This window comes from Prionailurus viverrinus, chromosome A2 (assembly GCF_022837055.1).
Source record: "Prionailurus viverrinus isolate Anna chromosome A2, UM_Priviv_1.0, whole genome shotgun sequence".
Lineage (NCBI taxonomy): Eukaryota > Metazoa > Chordata > Mammalia > Carnivora > Felidae > Prionailurus > Prionailurus viverrinus.
In genome coordinates, this window is record NC_062562.1 from 4,619,962 (window position 1) to 4,643,034 (window position 23,073).

Consider the following 23,073-nt stretch of genomic DNA (forward strand, 5'->3'; position numbering starts at 1 on the left):
ATTTATTTTTTTTTTATGTTTATTTATTTATTTTGAGAAAGAGAGAAGCAGAGAGAGAGGGAGAGAGAATCCCAAGCAGGCTCTGTGCTGTCAGCACAGAGACTGATGCGGGGCTCGATCTCACGAACCGCAAGATCATGACCTGAGCCGAAATCAAGAGTTGGACATTTAACCGACTGAGACACCCAGGCGCCCCTAAATGTTTCTTTTTTAAAACGTCTATAATTCTGGAGGCGCCTAGGAGGCTCAGTCGGTTAAGCGGCTGTTTCTGGCTCAGGTCATGATCTCACGGTTCATGGGTTCGAGCCCCACGTCGGGCTCTGTGCCGTCTGCACGGAGGCTGCTTGGGATACTCTGTCCCCCTCTCTCTCTGCCCCTCCCCCGCTCGTTCGTTCATTCTCTCTCTCAAAAATAAATGGGTAAAAATAAATTTTAAAAAAAGTCTATAATTCTGTTCTGTTTGTTGTTGACGTTTTTAGTAGGCTCCACATCAAATGTGGAGCCAATGTGGGGCTTGAACTCACGACCCTGAGATCAAGACCTGAGCTGAGATCAAGAGTCAGATGCTTAACTGACTGAGCCACCCAGGCGCCCCGAGTCTACCCTTCTGATTCCAGTTCCAATGGGTGGGCTTCTCCCCACCACGGCCCCAGCTAGCTGTCCTACAACAACTCAACAACGGAGACGGCATCAGATCCCACAGGTCAAGGGCTCAGTCCTACAAGACCGTCCCCCCACCCCCCCACTTCAGACACCAACTGGGCCTAAATTATTATTACCTGTGCTTCTGACCAACTGGCTATAAATCAGAGGTTCCCAGGACCCCCTCCTTGGGTTTGATTAATTTGCTAGAGCAGCTCGCAGAACGCCGAGAAACACACTGCTGATTAGATCACAGTTCTCTTGCAACAGGACACAACTCAGGAACAGCCAGATAGAAGGGATGTTGAGGGCAAGGCATGGGGAAGGGGCACCCATCTCCACATGTACCACACCCCCCCCCCCTCCATTTCCATGCGTTCGCCAACCAGGAAGCTCTCTGAACAACGCCCTTTGGGTTTTCATGGAGGCTTCATTACAAAGGAGGCTGGATGAAATCATCATTCACTGATGACTGAGTTCACCTGCAGGCCCTCTCCCCTCCCTGGAGGTGGGACCAGGGGGCACTGAAAGTTTCTACCCTGGGTTCACAGTTGCTTCCTCTGGCAACCAGGGGCTTTCCCAAAGCCACCTTGTTAACATAACCAGAGACTCCTTGATCAGTCTTATCACAGGAAATTCCAAGGGTCTGGGAAGCTCTGTGCGAGACCAGGGACAAAGACCAAGCACCTATTTCTTATAAATCACAATAGGACAAGTCAAATGGAGAAAAAAGAAAAAGCCTCAGAGCCTGAGTCTCAGAGCCAGCAGGGCTGACGTTCAAGTCCACGGGGACGTGTGGAATAGCGCAGGGAGGGGCGGAGACAAAGGACCAGGTTGTGAGGCATCTGGCAATCAGCGAGGTGACTGATAATGGCAGTGCCACCAATGGACACCCTGGCAGCAGCTTGACAAGCGCCCGAGGGTGTGCGACCGTGGCTAGCCTAGACCTACGAGACTCGGGCGTCCTAGACAGAAGGGACAGATGGGTAGGTGGACGCAGGGACGTCTGCCCGGGCGGTTGAGCTCTCTAGGAGAAACCGTCTTCACTAACAGGCAAAGTTGGCTTGATCCCACACACCCACAGGGGCACAGGGACACGTGCCCAGGCCGGCATTCCCGCCTCCCAACCAGAGCCACACCCACTGCAGGGCATCTCCAACCCCCTTCTCACCCAGCAGACATCCCTCCCCCCTCCCCCCCCCCCCCAGCACAGAGGAAGCGAGCGGGGAGTCCCGGGAAAGCCCCCAGCCAGCCAGAGCTGAAGCCAGAACCCAGGAGTCCAGGCCCCCAATGCCATGTTCTTCCCCCACTCAAGGGCCACCCAGATCAGGATCCACCACAGCTGTGACGCGTGCAAAAGCCGTGATGAGCTTGGGAGGAGGAAGAGTACACACGGGCGATGGCATCTTCCAATCTGAGGCCTCGGCCGATGTCCCAGCTTCAAAGCCCACTGCCTGACACTTCCTGCTCCCCCCACACCAGAGGATTTCCCACAGCCAGCTTTTACAACTGCTGTCCTCTGCCTAGAATGCCCGTCTAATAGTTATTGCCCTATGTTGGGTGCTGAGAACACTGCATGGTGAGGGAACAGGCAAGGGCTCTGCCTCCACAGGGCTTACACCCCTTCCTTGTCTGTCTGGCAAACTCCTACGCATCCTTCAAAACCCAGTTCATTTGTCACTTCCTCCTGGAGGTACCCCCCGGTTGCCCCGACCTTGGATTCAGTTAAAGCACATTCCCCCAGCCCTGCTTCACTCACTGTGATACTGGGAGCTAGTCACAAAGTCTTTTTGGAACAGTGGGGGGTGGAGAAGGAAGGAAGCGTGACCAGCCTGGAACTCCAGCACCCTCAGCTGAAGCAAGCCCAGGCAAACCTTTCTGGCATCCACGTCAGAATGATCCACCCGGACCGCAGAGGTCTTAGCCCCGGAAGCCCTACCCTGTCTCTAAAGTGTCTGTCCCCTCCCACCCCTCCACCCTCTCGATAAAGAAGAGACACTGTGGCGTGAGAAGAGAACAGGGTCTGGAGCCCGGCAGACGGGCCAGAGTCCCAGCTGCAATGCAACCTCAGGCAGGCAACCAGGCTGCTCTGTGCCTCAGTTTCCCCATGTGTATGATGGGATACCCACACGGCGTGGTGGGAATGACCCCTGGGGTAGAACGGGCACTATGTGTAACTGACTTCTGTATTAGCAGCAGAGAGGGCAGCGTGGGATGAGGGGCAGTCTGGGCAGGAGGGGTGCTGGCCTGCAGCAGGTTCTGGATGGTTCTTCCCAGAACCTCCTTGGCCTCTGCAGCCTTCCCTTAAAGCTGCAGCTAATAAACTCAGGCTGGGCTGGGCCAGGGCCACGGAGAGGTCATCTGGAGACTCACCGAGTGGCTGGTCCAGCCCAACCAGACTGAGCCTGCATCCCCATCACCCCAGCCCTGCCCCCAGTCTCCCAGCAGGACTGCTGGGTCTTGAAGCCTCTCTGGCCTCACTCCCAGCCCTGCCCCTGCCACCTGGGAGCCAGACTCTGATAATCCTTCTTAGTGGCTAAAAATATCCCCAGACCGGGAGAGATTAGGGCTTCGGGCTGATGCGGGGAGGGAGGATGAGCAGAGGGTCCCTGTCCCCGCTCAGAGGTCCGAATGAGCTTACGGCTCCCTGTTGGTCCCCAGAACCTCCAAACGTCCCAGCCCCAGCAGAGCAGGGCTGTGCACATAGGTTTGTTTTGTTTTATTTTAAGTCCGGCTGGAAATGCAGGACTTGCCCGGGTTGTGAAAAAGGAAATCAATTCAGACTCCAGATGTCTGGGCCGCCCAGGGACGGACACACACATACACACAGTCTCCCGGCCCCTGCAGCCTGGCCTACTGCCTGGGGTCACCTGACTCCGGCTGGAGGCCCAGGCAGGGAACACATGATGTGCTAAGCGGGGGTTGTTTGTAGATAACCGCAGCCGCCCCTGCCCTGGGCCCTGGCTGTCCCCTCCAGATAGCCCTGGTTCCTCTGCTCTGGGCCTCTCTGCTCAGAGGCCCTACGGGGTGCGAATGACCAGAGGGGGAGCCAGTCCAGGAGTCACTACCGTGCCGTTCTCTGCAAAGACCCCGAGGAGGGCCCCAGGTCCAGGGCTCTGCCTCACCCCAGCCCCTGCTATGCAGACACACGTGTGCCCTCCGCACTCCGGCTCTGTTGACACACCCTCCCTCACCGCGCTAACTCAACTTATTACGACGGCTGCTTGCCGGCCTTCTAATTCACCAAGCTCATTTCTGCCCCGGGGCTTTGCATGTGCTGTGTCCAACTCACCAAGCTCACCGTTGCCCCAGGGCCTTTGCACACACTGTCCCCTCACACAGCCCCGTGTCTGGCTCTGTCTCATTATTCATATCCCAGCTCACTCACCAGAGAAAATGTCTCAGATGGCTACCAAAGAAGCCTCTGTGTTCCTCCGTCTCCATACCCTGTTCTGCTCCTTTAGTCTTCCTGTCCTATGTGAGCTCATATTTACTAGTTTGCCCGTCTCACCTCAAGGCCGAAGACTCGTGAAGCCCAGAGTGTTGTTTTAGGCACCGCTGAATCCTGAGAATAGGGCCTGGTACAACATTAGATGTCAACCGTTTGCTAAGTGGATGAATGAACGGGTGGTACAGAGACATGGACAGGTGGGTGGGCACGAGGGCTTTGGCACAGGTGGTCCGACTTTCTCGAGAAAGAAACCACCGGGGCACCTGGCTGGCTCCGTTGGGGGAACGTGCGGCTCTCGATCTCAGGGCTGTGAGTTCAAGCCCCACACTGGGTGCAGAGCCTCCTTGAAAAGAAACCATCTGCTTCGACAGGCAAGGCCAGCTTGATCCCCAGAACGCAGATCCACAGTCTCCCCATTTCCGGAACTGGGAAGCCCGGGCTCAGAGCAAGAAGCCACTGGTCATTCAGCTGGCCGGACCACCGACACTGGGGCCAAGGGGTCACTCTGCAGCTGCCTGGGGCTGGCCGTGGGCCACCCTGATGGAATCCGCCCCCTCCTACGGCTCCGGGGAGCCCCCGCGCTATCCCACACCCAGACGCTGGGATGCCCAAGGGCTTTCCCCAGCGGTCCAGCCTCCGGGCCTTTGCATCAGCCGAGCCTTCAGTCTGAGATGCCTCCCCCTGCTTTATTCAAGCACAGTCTGTGCCTTAACCTGGCAGTGGGTATGTATGTCTTCATCATACTACCATTTAAGAACTATGGATGAATTTTACATGCCACTTCATCTACGACGTCTTAATGAGCAAAACTGAAGTAAGGTCTTTCATATCCTGAAATACAAATATTTTCTTCCACGTTCTTTTAATATTTATGTCATGTTTCTCAGACTTTGGAGTGTATCCGAAATTTACAAAGCACTTCTTTACAAACTCATCCTTTCGCTGTCTCCCCGGCGACTCAAAGTCGGTAGTTCTCAGAGGCAGATCAGAAGTCTGCAGTGTGGACAAGTGCCTCAGGCCCTCCATCTGTGCAGGGCCACCGGCAGGTGCTTCAAAGGACCAGGTCCTACCAGTGTTTCAAGACCTGGGTCAGATCCAATTTCTTCCTTAAGAACCCTTCTCTGCCCTTCCCACCCTCAGCAGAGCCCTGTCCCCATCCTGGCCCGGCCCCACCCTGCCCTGCCCCACCCCTGGGCCTTTCTTCAGAGATTTCTTCAGCCCTGGAACTTAGAAAGCTAGCTGGCTCTCAGTGTCCCCCTAGACCGTGAGAGCCAGGCCAGGGACAGACCTCTGGGGTCCCCAGCACCACCTAGCATGGGGGTGTGTCGGGGGTGGGGTCAGTCTGGAAGGTTTCAAGACCAAGAAAGGAGAGGATCAGGTCTCTTGGAGTTTAAGGGGCGGGGGCGGTGGGATCTGTCACCTGCACAGGAATCGATCAAGCGTACAGCTTGGGGGTGAGGGGAGCCCTCTTGGGCTATTACAATAAAAACACAAATACAGCTTTATTGAGGGACCCCTGACATGCAAAAAACTGCACATCTGAAGTGTGTGGTTTGACATGTTCTGATGTATGTACATATGCATGAAATCATGGCCCCAGTCAAGGTAACGAACACATCCATCACTCCCCAGATGTCCCTGTGCCTTTTTGGAGTCTATCCCTCTCTCCCTTCCAGTGAAAACTTGCAATCCTGATGTCTAACAGTTGGAGAGCAGAAGCCTCAGGGTTCCATATGATGAAATCTTTTTTTTTAAAGTTTATTTTTAAGAGAAGGAGGGAGCGTGAGCGAGCACGCACAAGTTGGGGGGGTGGGGTACGCAGAGAGAGGAGACACAGAATCCGAAGCAGGCTCCAGGCCCCGAGCTGTCAGCACAGAGCCTGATGCAGGACTCGAACCCATGAACTACGAGATCATGACCTGGGCCAAAGTCGGATGCTGGATGCTTAATCAACTAAGCCATCTGGGTGCCCCACAATGAGGTCTTACGTTATAATTTGAAAGGAGGAGGAAGACACAACACTGAGGGGCCCTGGGGACATTACATTCAGTTGAGCTAGCCAATCACAACAAGACAGATACTGTCTGATTCTGCTACAGGGGGTCCCTGGAGGAGTCCTGTCCACAGAGACAGGAAGTAGACGGTGGGAGGTGGGGGAGGGGGTGAGGAGTCGGTGTTTCATGGGGACAGAGTCTCAGTTTGGGGAGATGAGAAAGTTCTAGAGATGGATGGACAACAATATGAATATTTTAACAGTACTGAACTGTGTAAAATGGTCAAGATCGGGGGCGCCTGGGTGGCTCAGTCTGACTCTTGATGTCATCTGAGGTCATGATCTCACATTTCATGAGTTTGAGCCCCGCATCAGGCTCTGAGCTGACAGTGTGGAGCCTGCTTGGGATTCTCTCTCTGTCCTGTCTCCCTCCCTCTCAAAAATAAATAAACTTAAAAAAATTTTTTTTAATGTTTTATTTTATTTTTGAGACAGAGAGAGACAGATCGTGAGCAGGGGAGGGGCGGAGAGAGAGAGACACAGAATCCGAAGCAGGCTCCAGCCTCTGAGCTGTCAGCACAGAGCCCGAGCGGGGCTCAAACTCACAAACCGCGAGATCGTGACCTGAGCCGAAGTCGGATACTTAACCGACTGAGTCATCCAGGCGCCCCTAAATAAACCTTTTTTTTTTTTTTTTAATGGTCAGGATGGTAATTTCTATATTATGTGTATTTTACCACGGTTCACTTTTTTTTTTTAATTTAAAAATTAACCAAAGGGACAAAAAGAGGAGGAAATGTTATGCTCACGGATTGGGGAGGGGGCAGTCAAGGAGTTAAAAAAAATAAAAGCAAAATGCAGGGGGCCACTGATGGCCTGATAAGTAATTTATGCAATGGAAAACCACCAGGAGAGCTCAGCTTCTGGGGGAGGCGGAGTTAGCCGCATCGGACCAGCCCCCTCGGAGACAAGAAACTCTACCTCGAAGCTAAAACCCCAACGCACGGCAGCTACTAACAGCAGGGGGCTTTCTGAATTGCAATGAACGGAAATGAAATTTCAATTCAATTTCAAATTCAATGCCTCAGTTGCACCAGCAAAATGTCTATGCTCATTGGCCACATGTGGCTTGTGGCTACCCTAATAGGCAGTGCAGATAAGGAACATTTCCACAAGTCTGCTGGTGCTGCTCTAGCATGACCCAAAATAGGGAGCAGTTGGAGGGGAATCTATACCAGGGATAAGGGAACGGCCCAGGGCGCGTTTCCTTTTTTACTGTTATTCACTGGAAATAGAAGCCGGCTTGAAAAATGAGAAGACAGAACCCAGAAAGACGACAATAACTCAATGGGACAGGACACGCAGGAAAGGAGAAAGCCAGAAAAAGGAAGTGCCAAATTCTACACAAAAATTCTGTGCAGTGGTTCAGGGCAGGCTCCAACCAGCCTAGCTAAGGCTAAAAGAAAGGAAGTGAGGGATGCCTGGGTGGCTCAGGCAATTAAGTGTCTGACTCTTTTTTTTTTAATGTTTATTTATTTTTGAGAGAGACAGAGCGTAAGCGTGGGGGAGGGGCAGATAGAGAAGGAGACACGGAATCTGAAGCAGGCTCCAGGGTCCGAGCTTGTCAGCACAGAGCCTGATGCAGGGCTTGAACTCGCGAACTGTGAGATCTGACCTGAGCCAAAGTCAGACGCTTAACCGACTGAGCCATCCAGGCATCCCAGTGTCTCACTCTTGATTTCGGCTCAGGCCATGAGATTGAGCCCTGCATCGGACTCCACGCTGAGTGTGGGACCTGCTTAGGATTCTCCCTCTCCCCCTGCCCCCCTGCTCATTCTCTCCCTCCCTCTCTCTGAAAAATAAATAAACCTAAAAAAAAAGAAAGGAAGAAAGGAGGTGAGATCTCACCTGTTACCCACCATAAGGAAAACAGACTTTTAGAGCTTGAGTCCAGACAGGTTAATTGCCTGATAAAAAATACATTTTTAAAAAAGCCGTGCTCTCCAGAGGAACACAACAGAATCCAGAGTCTCCCCAACACATCTTGACAATGTCCAGAATACAACCCCAAATTACTTGACCCTTGAAGAAATAAGGCAACATGACCCATACTCAAAGCGGAAGGAAATTAATGGGGACTAACCTCTGAAGTGCCCCAGATGTTGGAATGAACAGGTAAGGATTTGGAAGCAGCTATTATAAATCTATTCAAAGATGTGAAGAAAAAAATAGCTACTACTGAATAAGAAACCTCAGCAGAAAAGCAGAAAAATGAACCAAACATAACTTTTTTTTTTTTAAGTAGCCTTCACACCCAGCACGGAGCCCAATGTGGGGGTTGAACTCACGACCCTGAGATCAAGACCTGAGCGGAGATCAAGAGTCAGACACTTAACTGACTGAGCCACCCAGCTGCCCCCTAAATGTAAATTCTAAAACTGAAATAACTTGAAATTAAAAAGTCACATGTGGGCTCCATTGCCTATCAAAGAAGATAAAAGAAAGAGTTAATAAATTTGAAGCTAGATAAATCCTAAACATCCAAACTGAAGAACAGAGAAGAAAAAACAAAGATGAAATAAAGATGTGCCACCTGGGGTCCCCTGGCTGGCTCAGTCGGCAGAGCGTGCAACTCTTGATCTCAGGGTCATGAGTTTAAGCCCCACATTGGGTGTAGAGATCACTTAAAAATAAAATCTTAAAAAAAATGTGCCATCTGGAAATAGACAGTGGTGATGGCTGCAGGATGCTGTGAATGTACTCAATGCTACTAAGCTGCACACTTAACAGTGGTTAAAATGGTCAGTGTTACATTTTGTATATTTTACCACAATTGGGAAAAAAAAAAAAAGTAGAGTCTCAGTGACCTTTGGGACATTATCAGATCTAATTAGAGTCCCAAAAGGAGAAGGAAACAAGAATGGAGCCAGAAAAAATACTTAAAGAAATACAAAGAGACTTTATATCTTCTCCCATGGCCACATATATGCAATTTAAGTCACAGAAATAGGCTATAAGGATTATACTCTTATACGTCTGTGTGTGTGTGTGTGTGTGTGTGTGTGTGTGTGTGTGTATCCATAATCAGGAGAGTTATTATATCAGGAAGTCGGGGGAGGGAGGAGCTGGTCTGCTTGTTTTGGGATTCAGGGATTTTTTACAAGGAATGTTTCAGGGTGACTTAGATTTTTTTTAATTGTGGTAGAAAACATAGAACATAAAAATATACCATCGTATTTTTTTAACGTTTACTTTCGAAAGAGAGCGAGCGAGCGCATGGGGGAGGGACAGAGAGGGGAACAGAGGACCTGAAGCAGGCTCTGAGCTGTCAGCACAGAGCCCGACGCGGGGCTCGAACCCACGCACCGTGAGATCATGACCTGAGCCGAGGTTGGACGCCCAACCGACTGAGCCACCCAGGTGCCCCCATCCTTACTATTTTGAAGCGTTTAGCTCAGTGGTATTAAATACAGTCATATTGTTGGGCAACCATCAGCACCATTCATCTCCGGGGTTTTGTCTTGCAAAACTGAAACTCTGTCCCCATTAAACACTAGCTCCCCACTCCTCCACCCCCAAACCCTGGTCACCCCTATTCTGCTCTGTTCCTATGGATTTGATGACTCTAGGGACCTCCCACAGGTGGAATCATACGCTATTTGCCCTTGAATGACTAGCTTATTTCACTGAGCATAGGTCCCAAGGTCCATGTTGCAGCAGCTGTCAGAACGTCCTGCCTTTTAAGGCTGAGTAAGGTTCTAGGGTGTGTATATATTAAAGGTGACTTTTTAAATAGAAAATCACATGAGTACAGAAGGAACATAAAGGTTCCCACCGAAGGGGTGCTTGGCAGAGGAGATACGGGCTCAGAGGGGGCATTTCTAGCTGTCAGTACGCACCCCCCCACCTCAGCTGACCATTAAGAAACCGATTCCCAATCCAGGTCAGCCCCTTCAGCAATGCCAGAGAACTGTGGGTTCCAGGTTACACTCTGATGGCACCCCTTATTCACCCGATCTCGTCTAACACCTGCCCTCTTCTCCCACCAGCTGGCCGCTGGGCCCCTCTGCCACTCCCTGGTGACAGCGTACATGGGGCCAGGTTCGGGTAGGGCCAAGTAGCAGCAAAAGCCAGGCTTCTTTTTGGGACAGCAGGCCTTGCCCATACACGTACCGGGGATTGCCCAACATGCCTGGGGTGCTGGTACCATGCCAGGTGTCACCCACAGAGGCTTGCCCCAGGGCAGGATCTGTGCCCTACCAAGTGCCCTACCTTCCTACGCTGGAAATGTTAGACATGCCCCGAGGAAGATGCTGTCAGGGTCCCCATTTCGTGGATAAGCTCAGTCTCAGAGACTCTGAGTCATCTACCCGGGGTCACACAACTGGCAAACAGCTGGAGTTTGAACTCTCATCTACACCACTGGGCATCCCAGATGCACACGGGCTCACGGAACCTCAGCTCATCGGCGGCCACCCTGGCATTCTTGGAAAGCAGACCCTGCCTTCGTGCCTGTATGTCACTCTGTCTCCACCTCACTCCCACCCACTCGGCCTAGGTCCCCAGGGACTCCCCCCACCTCCCTGGCCAAGCACGGCCCGCGTGTCCATGACCTCTTACTGCATATCCGACCCCTCGTCTGCCCCTCCCTCGGAGAACAGAGGCGTCCCGGCTCCCCTCCCCTCTGCTGTCCTGTCTCTAACCCATGCTGGGTTTCCTCCCCTCTGGCCCCAAATCCAGTCCTGGACCCCCATTGCCATCTGCTGTTGCTGGAAGCTGTGATCAGCACAGCTGATCAGCACGGCTCCCAGGTCTCTCCCACAACAAACCTGCTAAGCCAAGACCCCCTGACTGCTCTCTCCCAGACGCATCGCGCTCAAGCCCTCCCCCACCCGGGTGTGCTCTCTTCCTCCCCAGGCTTCTTGGCCACGGTTCCACCTTCCACCCAGTCTTTGGGGACAGGAATCTGGGAGTTGTCTGGGAGTTGTCCGGGAGCCCTCCACACACGCCCGGGTCACAGAGCCCCTGCGATAGCATCCATCTGCCCCGTGACTAGCAAGCGGGTCCCTTCCCACTCGCGTCCCACGGCCACGCCCTCACGTCTCATGTCAGTAACTGTGGCCTCCTCCCTGGGCTCCCCGCCTCCGGGTTTTGCTCAGGCCGCCCTTCCAACGTGCAAATCAGACTCTTGGCTTGAAATCCCGCAAAAGTTCCTGCCCCCGGCACGCTGCCCCCAGGCACACCTCCGGATCTTTGCACGTGCTGTTCCCCCAGCCAGTGATGCCCTCCCTTCTGCCTGCCAAGGCCTCCTGGTTCTTCACGACTCTGCTCTCAGACACGTCCACCAGGAAGCCCTGCCCGGGGTCCCCAGGCTAGGTTAGGGAGCCCTCCCCTCCATCCTTCCCACAACCCCGGCCTCTCCCATCTGTGCATCAGGCACCCACCCGTCTCCTTCAGAAGGCGAGTTTTGTTTTTCAGTACATTTATCTTCAGAAGAAATTTCCCCTCCCTCCCCTGAAGAGAAAGCCAGCGTCAGTGTCCCATGCGGACAGGGACCATAAGACAACCAACAATGAAAACAAGACGACGTTCAGTCCTGGCCGCCGGCACCTGATGCTGATGAGGCTGTCAGCCCAGGTCCGAGCCTTCCTCGTCAAGGGGAGGGTGGCAAGCGCCTGTCACCTGGGCCTTAAAGAGCCAGTGGCAGCAGGGGAGGCTCAGGCCTCGATGTCCGAAGGGAGTGATTCTGTGAACTCTCCTCCCTCGTGGGCTGTCCGTGGGATTTCGCAGGTGAGGAAAGTGCTGCCCAGGAGCTCATCGGTGGCTGGCATCTGGGAGGGGACAGGGGCCGGGGTGGGGGGGGCAACCTGATCTGGGAACCACCCGCCTCGGCAGGGATTGGGGGACAACCAACCCAGCCGGGGGAGGGGACAAGAGCCCTTTGGGCAAACCTCCAGGTGTGGGACTCTGAGAAAGTGCCTTCTGAGCCAAAGAGGGGTGACGATGGGGAAGGGCAGGCAGGGCCTTAAGGGCTCTGGAGCCGCAGCACCCCCAGGCACCTCCTCCCCACTCCGACCTCCACGCACCTGCCCGGGTTCTGGGTCAGGTAGTGGCAAACAGTGACTGCTGGGAGTCCACAGGCCTGGGCAGATCTGCTCCTGCCGGATGGTGTCAGGCGAACGGTACCTCCTGTCCTCCTATGAACTGCCACCATCCCGCCAGCCTGCCTAGGAAGGGTGGGGAGCCCGTGCAGGGCACACGTGAGCACTGGTCATCCTCTCCAGGTGGGGTAGGGCTGTGGGGCTGGAGCATGGGGTGGAGAGAGAGGGGTCCCCCGGCCCAAACGCTGTCTATCCGGGGGCCCTTTAAGGACCAGAGGTGTTTGCATAACTAGAGGCCAAGCCACTGCACTTCCTCCCAGATGTCGGTTGAGGGGAGCCCCTCCTCCGGTAGGGGATGCACACAGATGCAGGGCTGTGCACTCATGCAGGGCGAGGCAGTGGTGGGGGATGGAGGGCGGCTGGGGCGCGCAGGGCAGACCGCTTTTCCCTGCCCAGCCCTCAGCAGCACGCAGCACAAAGTACAAGCCTGTCCCTTCCCCCTGCCCGGCACCCGGAGGATGTCCTGTAGCCACCCAGATAGCCCCTACTCCCACCCATGGTTCTTAGCCAGTGTCTGTGGCCGGACTCCCAGGGTCGGGTCAGATTTCAGAAATACCACTCCAATGCAATACCCAGATGTCCCCCTTGGCCCGAGTCACTAACCACCATTCCTGTAGCCCTTCAAGTAACCAGCTTGCCTGTTGCTGCTTCCAGGAAGCCTTCCAGGACTTCCAGGCTGCATCAGGGAGCCTGTGGATCCTCCATTTGGTCCACATTATTTTTCCTTGTAACGGCCCAGGGACGTGTCTATCTCCCCAACGAACGGGGTGGGTGTGGGGGGGCTCTCCAACGAACAGGATCCGATTCCTCTCTGTGTCTGCTCTCAGCTCTAACTCTGGCCCCAGCTCCCATATTACCTCCTCAGAAGACCTAAGTTTGGGCAGCACAAGTAAGGCAACAAAGAATGCCTTAGTAAGCAACAGATACAATGTAGCCAAAACTTACAAGGGGTGGTGCTTAAAGAATATTTCAGTAACAGCAGAGACATCCAGTCTCTGCCTCTGAAGCAGGAGTGAACTATCCTATGAATGAAAAAGTCAGTGGCTGCACACACCCATGCAGTTCTGGTTTCTAAATACTCTGTGCCCGATCTCTAGGCAATATTTGAGCAACGCTGTGTGCAGATGACTTACGTGCTTGTCAGATTTCCCCAAGGTCCCAAGCGCGACCCCTTCACCTATTTCCAGAATTTCAATCAGGTATGTTCACTGAGTCTCGGAGGAATACTGTCCAAGGTTGAAATAGGTGAGCAGCTACCTGCCCTGTGGCTCACGCCCCCATCCCGATCCAGAAGTTACCACAAGCATCTTTGACATGTCATCAACGCAAGCGCCACGGCTCTTGCTGTCTGAAAATCCTCAAACCCCAGAGCCAACTTCACCAAAACGAAGGACCAACCACTCAGGCATGTAAGTAAGAGGCTTTGTTTCCCGTGCTAGTCCTCTGGGCTCTTAGAGTTAAGAAACACATCCCAGTGCATCAATCGCACCATTTCTGCAGAGTGGTGTGAATTTCATCGTGTAAGAAGGTTACAGTAAATACACTATTACTCCAAGCATGTGCACGGGTACAACCACGCCTCCTCAGAATGTGCACATCAGGGGAACCTCTGGACCCTCCATGCACGTGAAAGGGAGACATAGCCGTGGAGACACTGGACTTTAGTGTCAGAAATGAGCCCCTTTGCGAAACAGCACTGATAACGTACATCCTCAAGGGTCCTGGCATTTGTCCCGGATAATGGCCCACTAAAACCTTTTTCTTTTTATTCAAAAGTGAAAGATTCAGGGGCACCTGGGTGGCTCAGTTGGGTAAGCCTCTGACTCTTGATTTCCGCTCAAGCCATTATCTCACCGTTCGTGGGGACAGAGCTCCGCTGACAGCGCGGAGCCTGCTTTGGATTCTGGGTCTTCCTCTCTCTCTCTGCCCTTCCCCTGCTCATGTTCTCTCTCTCAAAAATAAACAAACGTTAAAAAAATACAAAAGTGAGGGGCGCCTGGGTGGCGCAGTCGGTTAAGCGTCCGACTTCAGCCAGGTCACGATCTCGCGGTCCGGGAGTTCGAGCCCCGCGTCGGGCTCTGGGCTGATGATGGCTCAGAGCCTGGAGCCTGTTTCCGATTCTGTGTCTCCCTCTCTCTCTGCCCCTCCCCCGTTCATGCTCTGTCTCTCTCCCAAAAATAAATAAACATTGAAAAAAAATTTAAAAAAAATACAAAAGTGAAAGATTCAAAATCCATCAAGAGGGGGAATAAGTGACCTCCTCAGAGAGGCTCTGCCCCGCCCCCCCCCCCCAGCCTCTTACTCTGAACGCATTTCTGGAAAATTCTAGGAACACGTGGGAAAGTTCCGAGTGTCCTGATTTGGGGCCTAAATTGCCCTCAGCTGCTTCCAGTCTCTGGCTAGCCACTCCACACACACCCCCCCCCCCCCCACCAACACACACACACACACACACACACACACACACATATATATTGTATGCCAGGGGGCTGGGGTCATAGCAGGAAACACACTAAATGAGGATCCCAGCCCTCATGGAGCAGAGGTCCTGGACGGGGTGAGGGTTGGGGGTGGCAAATACTATACATTTTATTATTAATTTATTTCATTATTCTGGATAGTGGAGAGAAAAATAGGGCAGGAAAAGAGATCAGCAATGGGCAGTGGGGGCTGCAATTTTAAACAGGAAGGTCAGGATGGTCTAAGAAGACACGAGGAAGCCACAGGGATAGAGCATTCTCGGCAAAGGGGACAGGCTGTGTAAAGGCCCTGAGGCCGGGCCATGTGCAGTAGCTTCGAGGCACAGAGAGGAAGCCCACAGGAACAGAGGGGCATGTGGGAAGAGGTCAGGGCAGGGGACAGCCTTATACTACGACCTGCCCTCACCAACATCTCAGATGGAAAAAGGAGGTCCAGACGCAGATGTTTCCAGAGCTCATCCTGCCTGCTCTCCCTCTCTGTCACTGTCTTTGTCCCCTGCCATCTCCTAATAGTTTAGTGAGACTCCCTTGCGCCCGCGGTGGCTCCTCAGCGCCTGCGGGGATCATCGTCATAACTGAGCCAGGGCCAAAAGAACTGCCCTTAGGCACACCCATCCCCGGTGTGGACAGGGATGGGGGTGGGGAAGGCAGTCGTGGCCACAGCATCCTGGCTCTCAGCAGGACCCCCAACCAATCTAGGTTCCAGAGTCCGAGGCTCTGAATCCTCTCATTAAAGCCTCTGAAGCTGGTAGGGTTTGGGGTCTGCCTGGCTCAGTAGTGGGGGTGGGAAGGGGAACCAGATCCAGGTGACCAGGCCCTCGTCCACATGCCTTACAGGGAGGGGCGGGGGAGGGGGCCGAGTCCTTTCTCCTCCACCTGCAAAGGGAGTGACAGCAGGCCGATGGCAGGGCCACCCTCACGACACTCCTGCTTTGGTGTTTGCTGACCGCCATCCCGGCATCCCTGTCCCCTCTCTGAGAGTGTCCCGCTCCAACCCCCAGCTCGGGGCCCTGCCGGTCACTGCCGCTGCCCCCTCCCTCCATACCCCCACCTGAGCCCTCTCCCTGGCTACTTCAGTGCTTCCGAGAAGTCTCCCAGGTCAGCTGAGCCCCACCATATGCAGGGGGAAGGCCCCCCCTGGGAAAGGGGGTGGATTTGCTCCCTTCCTCCTGCCAGCAGCCGCCTCGGCCATCAAGGGTTCCAGAAATGACCACCGCAGGGAGGCCACAAAGCAGCCAAGCAATGCCCCTGCAAACTGCAAAGAGGTAGGACTCAACTCCTCTTACCCTTCAAGCGAGGACCCTCCCAGGGCCTGCTGTTACTGGACCCGGGAGCCCTGAGACCTTCAGTCTCGTCATCTGCCCCTCTGCCCACTCTCCTCCTTGCTCCCTCTGCTCCAGCCCCCCCCCCTCCGTCCCCCCAACATTACTCCTCCAAGTAGTGTGCAGCAAGGAAGCTTCCTTTGGTGCACTGCTCGTCCCCGGTGCCTCCCGGTGCAGGCACTTCATAAATGCATGCTGGATGAATAAATGACGGACGTAAGGGTGAAGAGGGGTGGGGCCAAGCGCAGGGCAGAGGGGTTCTCCAAGGTGTGGCTGGCAGGCACGTGGCCCCCCTCCTCAGACACACGGTCAGGGGATCCTGGGGCAAAATATGCGTTTGGGAGCCCAAGATGGGATGGGGAGAGAACAAGCTCCCGGCCATTCATTGTGGGGAACTGGGGTGACAGCCTCATATTAACAAAGGTATAAAGTCGAGATTGAAGGAGGAGAAAGACCTCCCAGATGCCACTCTGGTCAGAGCCTCTTCAAGGGTGGCAAAGAAGAGTCCATCTGGGGGCATCTGGGTGGCTCAGGTGGTTGAACGTCAGACTCTCGATTGTGGCTCAGGTCATGATCAGGAGTTGGAGCCCTGCATCAGGCTCCGTGCTGAGCCTGCTTGGGATATTCTCTCTCTCTCTCTCTCTCTGCCCCTCCCCTGCTCGTGCACTCGCATGCACCCCGGTGCGCTCTCTCCCTCTCTCAAAAGTAAATAAAATACACTTTAAAAAAAAAAAAGAGCCAATCTGAATGGCTTGGGGTGGGGTGAGGGTGGGAAGGACAGTCAAGTAAGGGGGTAGAAGTCCTGCCACTGAATTATTCATGCAGAGGATTCAGAAACTCAGCTGGGCTGGCCATTTCCTTCTTTTTTTTAAACGTTTATTTATTTTGAGAGAGAGAGAGGGTGCACGCGTGCGCATACGCGCAGGTGAGAGGCAGAGACAGAATCCCAAGCAGGCTCTGCACTGTCAGCACAGAGCCCAAAGAGGGGCTCGATCCCACCAACCCTGAGATCATGACCTGAGCCGAGATCTGGAGTGGACGGTTAACCCATTGAGCCACTCACGCCCTTCCTCCTTCCCCAGAGCCCTTGCCACCTACTCCATTTCGTCCTGCCCTCTCTCTACCCCCCTCCCCCCCCCCCCTCCCCCCACGGGGACCTCTCCCAACCTCCAGCCTTGCTTCTTCAAAGCCCGCCTCCAACCCGGCTGCGGAGCAGGGACACAATTTCCAGATGCTGCAAACAGTACCTGAACTCGTACCCGAACCTGTTCCCCAATCAGTGGCCGTTCCACTCCGCCCCCCACCCCCGCCCCCTTCAAATCTCTCCAGGATCCAGGCACCTCTCACTCAGCTCCATGGCGATCTGGACCAGTCAGCTGCTTCCATGCTGGTCTCAGCTCCTGCTTGTGGCTCCTCCCATGCACCCCCCAGTCTCTCCCCACTGGAGTCTCTCTGCTCTGTTACCTCTTAGGCGTCCTCAGTGACCCACCAATGGTCGCCTCCTCCGAGAAGCCTTCCCTGACCCCTCTCCAGGCTGAATCAGGCCCCTCCTCTGGGCTCCCTTCCCCCACACCTCCAGGCGTCTGCCGTTTCATCAGGTGCTTATTAGCAGCTGGGCACCACACTCGCCTCTGAGGTGATGACTGCTATTATTTCCATTTTACAGGTGAAGAAACTGAGGCGAGAAGGAGGTGAAGTCACTAGCCTGAGGGCACTGAACTCAAACAGGCAGGACAAGGTCAGAGGCAGCCTCCGGACAGCCGGAAAGGGGACAGCCTGCGGTGCCCAGATAAGAGAGGAGCATGCGCCCCGCCCCCCCCATGCCTGCTTTCCTGTGGGCATCCCAAGGGTGATGGCCCGTTCCCGCTCCCCCCTGCCAAATACAGGAGCCCAGTGGCTCCTGGGCCGAGTGATCACTCCAAGCCAGGCGCTGGGCCAACCAAACACTTTACACGCCTGACTCAGTCTGCAGAAGGCAGGCCCTGGGTCTGGAGGTGGGCGCAGTTACACAGCGCTCCCATTTCTGAGAGCAGGCAGAAATGGGGGCTCCTCAGGCTGTGCACTCCCACTGGCTCTGGAGCCCTCCCCCAACCTCAGGCGTGAGGCTGCGGGGTGGGGGGGGGGGGGATCAGCCAAGTCCTTTCCTAGCCAAGGCTTCCTCTGATCAGAACAACATTCCCAGGGATAGGTTCTACTGACCCATTTTACAGATGGGCAAACAGAAGCTCAGAAAACTTTCCCTGGGGTCACAAGGCCAGTTCAGTGACCAAATCTCCCAGCTCACTCCTACCGCCTCTCCCTTCCCCTCTCAAGAACCCGCATTGGGAGTAGGTGAGCTGGAAAGGCACGGAACGTTCTGGCTTGGCCCGCCCCGGCTCAGGTGTGCTGCGTGAGGCTCCTCGTACCCCTGCCCCAGCCATGCTGATTCACAGCAGCTGCTCTTGGAAGGGGGCTGAGTTGAGCCTGGGGAGCTTCAGAGGCAACCCCACCCTCCAGAATGTGTTCCTCAGGCAGCCTCCCTAAAAGAGACCCAGGTCACCCTAGTGGGGCCAGCGCGGCCCCTGCACTCGGCCGCTGGACACCTCCCCGCGGTGTGGAGTTGGTCTCCAGGAGCCTCCCCCATCGGGCGGCATTTCAGGGGGTTCGCCAGTCAGACGCGGCCACAACAGCCCCACCCCACCTGCTTCTCCCTCAGTTTCCCCATCGTGGAATGAAAGGCCCCTGCATGCCCCCAGCTGCCAGGGCCAGAAATCTCCTCCCAGCATGTTACTTCACGCCCCACTTCTAAGCAGGCAGGGAATGCAGAGGACGTCTTCTGCCAGGATGCACCCCCCTCCCCCTCCCCCCACCCGCTTTCCACCGCTCCTTCCAGGGGGGTGCAAACCAGCAGCCTCCTCCCGGGTCTCCTCCCATCCCTCCTGCCCACAGCACGGGATCTTCCTAAGACACAACACGACCGGGAGCTCACTTGGCTCTAAGCCTCCCGTGCCCCCCCCCCCCAGACCCGAGAGTGGAATTCACTCACTCCCCGCCATCTTCGAGGCTCGGGCCAAACTCTCCCCACCTCCAAGCCTCCCTCTCCGCGCTCCAGCCACGCTGGCCTCCTTTCTGCCCCGCAGACACACCGGGCTGGGCCCCGCCTCGGAATCTTGGTGCTTCCTGGGCCTCAGCAGCCCTCGCTGGCGGGTCCACTCAGCCCGGATGACACCTCCTCCGACAATCCGTCCCCCACCCCTTACCCCGTCTCCCCGAGGTGTCGTCTTCCCCGCACTCAGCGCGGGCTGGAGCGATCCGAGTCTGTTTACGCCGCTGCCAGCCGTCTACGCGGCCGGGCTGCGAGGCCAGGGCCCCGGCTGCGCCCCCAGCGCGGGCACGTCGGTGGCCCCCACGCAGGCGCTCGGTGTGGGCTCACGGGTGTCAGACCCACACGCCCGCGGCGCTGCTCGCGTTCACACATCCGGATGCCCCCCCCCCCCTCCGCGTCGCCGCGCCGGGCTCGCCCCCACTCCCGCCCGCCTCGCAGCCGCGTCCCCGGCGCTCGCGGCGCCGCGACCCTCGGGGGAGCAGGGCTCGCTCGGGGCGGCGGCCGGGGCCTGGGACCGGATGGGAAGCGCTGAGAGGCCGCCCGGGGGCGCGGTGATGGGGACCGGGGCCGCCATGGCCGCGGAGGCGGGGCCGGGGCTCGCCGCGAGGGTGGCGTTCCGGGCGGCGTTCGGGGCGTGGGGCGCTCGCTTACCTGGGGGCGCAGGCGGCGGGGCGCAGCGGGGACGGACGCGGAGAGGAAGGAGCTGGCGCGGCCCGCACGCGGCAGCGGGACTCTGCTCCCGGGGCCCCCTCCGCCGCGGGCCCAGGAGGTAGGCAGGGGTGGGGGGGCGGGGCCTGGAGGGGCGGGGCCGGGCCGGGGCGGGCCCCTGCGGGGCGCGGGGTCCGGGAGGCGCTCGGCCCCCTCCGCGGACTGGACCGCTTCCCGGACCCCCCGCCCCGCGCCGCGGGCCCCGGCCTAGCTCCGCCCCCAGGCCCGCCCCCGCCCCCACCCCCGCCCCAGGCCTGTCCGGAGGCGCGCCTGGCCGAGAGCCAGCGGCAGGTCCCCGGGCTGCGCCTTATCTCTCTCCTTTGAACCCAGCACCTTCGGCGCTCAGTCTGGCTCCTGGTTCCGTTCCGCTCGCCGCACGTCCGCGCGATCCCCTCCTGCGGGGTCCCCTCTTCTGGCCCCGCCCAGACCCGCGCATCTGCACCCACACCGAGTGTGCCCTGATCGCGGGCGCACACGGGCCGGCCGGGCATCGATTGCTGGGGAGGCCCGGACTGTCTCGGGCCTCAGAAGCCACCTCGGGTTCCTCACTTGTCCCAGATTGAAGACCGAGCCGCCCCAGTTCGGAGGCGAGGGGCGGAAGCGCGCGCAGAAGCCCACTAACTGCCCAGTTGGGAGGTTGGGCGTAGCGGAGGGCAGGCGGGCGGGTGGGGTGCGGGGGGTCAGGAGGCAGAGCAGGGGAGACAGGCCCGCGTGGGTGGTGGGACAGCCCCCAGCCCTCTCTTGCCGGATGGAAGCGAAAGTGACCCGGGGTCAGCAGTGCGCGGGAGCAGGGAGCCCCGGCAAGCCTTGACCGGAAGCCGATCCTGGATGGGGCGCAGGTAGTCTGTGAGCGCCTGGGTCGTACCCCGGGGAGGGAGGGGGGCGGTGCTCACGGCCCAGCTGCCCCAGCCGAAGGGAAGGGGGTTCCAGAGCTGCTGGCCAACGGTCCCTCACCAAGTGGCTTCACCTTTGAACAATAAGCCTCTCCTTGAAGCACATCCAGGGCGAGAGAGGGAGAAGGCCCGGCCTCTTGGGCGTGGGGCCCTAAGCCGGTTGCTTCACGTTGCTGAGATTTGATTTCCACACATGGGAAGCAAGAGGGGCCAGAGAGCCGAGTGCCTCCCAACCCGCTTCTGGTCTCTGCACTTGCTGTTTCCTCCACGAGACTATTTTTTTCTCTTTTCAGATGTGCGCGTCCTTCTCCCTCAAACCCTCCCTCCCCTCCCCCTGTGCTCCCAAGAGCTCCTTTGTGCACAAGGGGAGAGGAAGGGCCATAAAGCCACGTTCCCAGTTGCAGGGCCCAGGAGCTGCGGTTTTATCGCCTTGCACCTGGGGGGGGGGGGGCGCGCTCAGAACGTGACAGTCGTCTGTATTAATAGTAACTGGAGACATTGTGGAAGGGGGGAGTCCAGGCCCCAGGGGAGAAGCAGCAGATCCCTGGAGAGGTAGAGGGGGAGGCCCCTGACAGAGGATTTGGGTGGGCCAGGGTCAGGGACAGATTTCTTGGCTACCCTATGCCCTCCTTTCTCCTGCCCCCACCCCATGTGTGAGCAGGGAGTATTCAGGACAGGCTTCCCGGAGGAGGTGACATCTGAACCCTGAGAGGTGAATGGATGGTGGCATTAAGTGGAGTTAGAGTCCAGAGGTGAGTGAAGAGGGCAGCAGGGTGGGGCCAGCCACCAAGGCCCCTCCAGGGCTCTCCCAGGAGAGGCACAATCAGACTTCAAATTGGACTCTGCTGTGGGGGCCCGCTGGGGCCTGGCGGAAGGGGTACGGACAGGGCTCTGGGCGTCAGGGGAGGCCAGGATCTGGTCGGTGGGAGTTTCTAAGCCCGAGAGCCCAGTGTGGGGTGTCTGGGGAGGGGGAGGGGGGAACCCTAGGGAGGCCCAAAGCTGGGACCAGAGGCAGAGAGGGGGAGCGCCTTGCTTCCCCCTCCCCTCCGGGTTTTCACACCTTTTGTGCTTGAAGGGCAGACCCAGGTGGAAGATGCTGTACTATCTGAAGATGAAGAAAGGGGCCATGAGCCAAGGAACGCAGATGCTTCTAGAAGCCGGAAACACCTTCTCCCCAGGAGCTTCCAGAAGGAAAATGTGGCCCTGTGGACACCTGGATTTCAGCCAGTGAGACCCGTTTTGGACTTCTGACCTCCAGAACTGTCAGATAACTGTGTGTTCTTTTAAGCCACCAAGTGAGTGCTGACTTGTTACGGCAGCGATAGGAGACTCAGACCCCCAACCTCCCGCCCAGAGTCCTGCTTGTGCTCTCAGAACCAACCCCCCCCCCGCCCCCCCCCCCCCACATCTGGACTCAGTTTCCAAATCAGCAGTCTGGGGCCCCATCCAGGTCAGACCCGCAACCCCTGCAGCATGCACCCATCACCCACCCCTCCAGACCTCTGGGCCCCTCTGGGGGTCTCCGGGGCTGCTGCTCCCTTGTTCCAGCAGGATGGGGACTGAAATCCCACAAGTCTGTCTGTCACTGCCTCTCTGTGTCTGGCTGTCCTCCCTGGCCTAGCCTTTGCCAAACAAGACCTCTGTCCTCAGTGGGGGGCTCCCTCTCCCCAAAGGCAGGAGCCCCCAGTTCAGACAGTCCTGGGCTCATGTTTGTGCTGTGTGAACTCGGGTGTGTGAAACAGCCTCTCTGAGCCCCAAGGTGTCCTCATCTGTGGAATGGAAGAGAACCAGGCCATCTGGGGACAGATAGGTGGAGGGACCCCCTGCCTCCATGCTGTTTCATCCAAGTGGCCTGAGTCAGGGCTGGGGAGGGCTGGGACGGGTCGGATGGGGTGGGTGGAGAAGCCTTTACACTGTCTGTTCCTCCTGCCTGGAACGCTTTTCCTTCTTCTTGCCAGTCCGCGTGGCCCCCTCCTGCCATCCCTTGGGCCTTTAGTCAGAGGTTCCACTCTGTCCACCCCATCCTGCACCCCCCTGCCTGCCACCGCCCCCCCCCCCCCCCCCACCCCCCCCCGCCAGCTGTATCTCCCGAGCCCTCCTCCCTCTCGGTTCCTTTTTTATCCTGTGCCTGACAGCCTCCTCCTGGAAAATGTCCACCCCTCAAGGCTGGGGGGCAGGGGGGGGTCCCATCTTGATCCCCCAGTGACCCTAACGCTGAAACAGGGCCCGGTACCCAGTGGGTGTTTCACAGATGTTCCTTAAGGGCAGAGAGGATGGGGCGAGGCAAGGTGGGAAATGAAGTTTTCCAAGAAGGGCTCTGAAGAGGGCCTACTGGGTA

The 23,073-nt window shown here is 56.8% G+C and overlaps 1 protein-coding gene across 5 annotated transcripts in view; it reads right to left on the bottom strand.

Annotated features, from left to right (window-relative positions):
* The window catches only part of CERS4 (ceramide synthase 4), a 34,598-nt gene extending 14,618 nt beyond the window's left edge, over window positions 1–19,980 (bottom strand). For 2 of the 5 annotated variants that reach the window (XM_047848191.1, XM_047848183.1), the window contains exon 1: window positions 19,786–19,980. The gene's annotated coding sequence lies outside the window, so the exon portion shown is untranslated. Of the gene's footprint in view, window positions 1–19,288; window positions 19,511–19,785 lie in introns of those variants that run through there. The other 3 variants (XM_047848196.1, XM_047848202.1, XM_047848200.1) reach the window with 3 other exon arrangements.
* Between the last annotated feature and the right edge of the window lie 3,093 nt (window positions 19,981–23,073).